This window comes from Mus pahari, chromosome 4 (assembly GCF_900095145.1).
Source record: "Mus pahari chromosome 4, PAHARI_EIJ_v1.1, whole genome shotgun sequence".
Lineage (NCBI taxonomy): Eukaryota > Metazoa > Chordata > Mammalia > Rodentia > Muridae > Mus > Mus pahari.
Genome location: NC_034593.1, coordinates 87,257,599 through 87,260,274, shown reverse-complemented (window position 1 = coordinate 87,260,274; position 2,676 = coordinate 87,257,599). Strand labels below are relative to the sequence as shown.

The 2,676-nt window shown below is 43.6% G+C and overlaps 1 non-coding gene across 1 annotated transcript; it reads left to right on the top strand.

Moving 5' to 3' along the window:
• Nucleotides 1–823: 823 nt before the first annotated feature.
• LOC115063864 lies at nucleotides 824–928 on the top strand. The gene has a single exon (XR_003843737.1). It is a non-coding gene; the product is annotated as a U6 spliceosomal RNA (small nuclear RNA).
• Nucleotides 929–2,676: the final 1,748 nt, after the last annotated feature.

Below are 2,676 nucleotides of genomic sequence, written 5' to 3'. Positions count from 1 at the left end.
GTTCTTGTGGAGGTATTTTCCCATGTAGATAGTTTGAATTAGTATCTCTGTGAGGAAATGTGCCTTGGGAAGCTCTATACTGTCTTTCTGCTGAGGAAGACATTTAATATTGCTTGTGGGTTTGAACAGGAATGGCCCCTGTAGACTCATGGCATCGAATGCTGACTCATAGGGAGTGGCACTATTAGAAGCCGTGGCCTTGTTGGAGGGGGTGTGGCCTTGTTGGAGGAAGTGTGTCACTGTGGAGGCAGGCTTTGAAATCTCAGATGCTCAAGGTAGGCCTAGTGGGACAGTCTTCTTCTGCTGCCTGTGGATTAAGATGTAGAGCGTCTGCTCGTTCTCCAGAGCCATGTCTGCCTGGATGCTGTCCACCATGATGATAATGGACTAAACCTCTGAAACAATTTAATGTTTTCCTTTATAAGAGTTGCCATGGTCATGGTATCTATTCACAGCAATAAAATCCCTAATTAAGATACTACTCAAACATGAAATTCTGTAAACATAAGGAGATGTATGTATGTATGTGTATTAATAAAAAATGAAATATTACTTAAATACTCTAAAGTTTAACTGAAGTTGAAAATGAAAACAAATGGAAATGAAAGGACTAGAGATATATGTCAGTGGTAGAGCACTTGTCTGCCGTGTCTGGGTCCTGGGTTCAACCTCCAGGATTACCATAAACAAAAGATGCAGGATTATGATCACCTTTAAGCTATACTTGCTTCATTAGAGATGAGCTGTCTGGACAGGCTACCTGATGATGGAGTGTCCCAGGTAAAGTCAGTCTGCAGACTGGAGCACATCCCTGCCTGACACTGCTCACGTCCACAGTGCAGATACGAAACTTGGAATGATACAGAGAAGGTCAGCATGGTTCCCGTGCAAGGATGGCATGGGACTTCATGCAGCATGCTGTGCCTCTCAGTTAAGAAGACCGTAATAGAGACGTGTGTCACTTGGTAACACAAGGGGAGCTTCTAAGGGAGGAAAGGGAGGGGCGGGAGCCTGAGGAAGGAAATGAGGGAGCAAGAACAACAACCCCAGGGATGTATGGACGCTAGAATGACGTCTGTTACTACACATGGTACTTAAGAAAAAATGCCCAGGCTTTGGGGTTAAGCTTGGTGTAGAGTACTTTCCTAGCCAGCCCAAGGCTCTGGGTTTAAAAGAAAAAAAAAAGGCCAAATACAAAACAAAAAAACTAAGAAAAATTAAAAAAAAACAAACAAACAGGAAACAATTCATGACTGCAAATAATACAGAAATACATCACTATTGAGAGAACAAAATACAGTACCAGCAATAAACCCCCCAACTAAATATATACATATTGCCTGATAAATATTTTAAATAATACGAGGAAGCTCAATGAACCTCAAGAAATCACAGAGAAAGAGCTCACCCAAATCAAGAAAACAATGGTCCAAACAAGATGTCTTAACAGATTGAAATTATTATTTTTAATTGGATATTTTGTTTACATTTCAAATGTATCCCCTTTCCCGGTTTCCCCTCTGTTAACCCCCCTATTCTATCCCCCCTTACCCTGCTTCTATGAGGGTTTTACCTAACCCACCTACCCACCCACTCCTACCTCACCACCCTAGCATTCCTCTACACTGGGGCATCAAGCCTTCACAGGATCAAGGGCCTCCCCTCCCATTGATGCCAGATAAGGGCCCTTCAGCTCCTTCAGTCCTTCCCCTAACTCCTCCATTGGGGTCCCTGTGCTTAGTCTGATGGTTGGCTTGAGTATCCACATCTGTATTCATCAGGATCTGGCAGAGCCTCTCAGGAGACAGCTGTATCAGGCTCCTGTCAGCAAGCAATTCTTGGTATCAGCAATAGTGTCTGGGTTTAGTGTCTGCATGTGTGATGGACCCCAGGTGGGGCAGTCTCTGGATGGCCTTTCCTTCAGTCTGTTCCACTCTTTGTCCCTGTATTCTCTTTAGACAGGAGCAATTCTGGGTTAAAATGTTGGAGATGGATGGGTGGCCCCATCCCTCAGCTGCGGGGGGGGGAGGGAATTATGCCTAACCTCTGGATATGGTCTCAACAGGTTCTCCCTCCCCTTTGTGGGGCATTTCAGATAATGTCATCCGTGTGGGCAGATTGAAATTATTAAAAAAGAAAAACTCAAATTCTAGAGCTGAAAGGCAATAAGTTAAGTGAAGAAAATGCAACTGAAAACATCAACAAAAGTGATTATGTAAAAAAAGAAAAAGGTCATGAGCTAGAAGACATCGCTTAAAATATAGTCATGGAAGATAAAAGGGGAAAAATTAATAAAACTTCATGAGATTTGTGGGACCAACGGCATCCAAAGAGAAAATGTTTGTATAATTGGGGTTTAATAAGAAGAGACCCTGTTACGTGAGAAAATTCCCTAACAGCAGAGACACCCCAGAAACTGACCCCACACGAGCAGAGTTTTTAGGGGGCAGTGAACAGACAGAACCCCGGTGACTTGCAGAATCATTCCCTCAAGATGTAGTTTCTTATTGAAGCTATTTCTACCACATGTGGTGTCCATTGTAGCCCTGTGGAACTTGAGACCCCCAGAGAGAGCCGCAGTCCAGTGGACTGACAGCTGCCGCAAAGTCTGCTTTCCACCAGCAGTGGTGAGCTTGAACTGCACCATATAACTCAGGTTATATTGATAAGGACCTC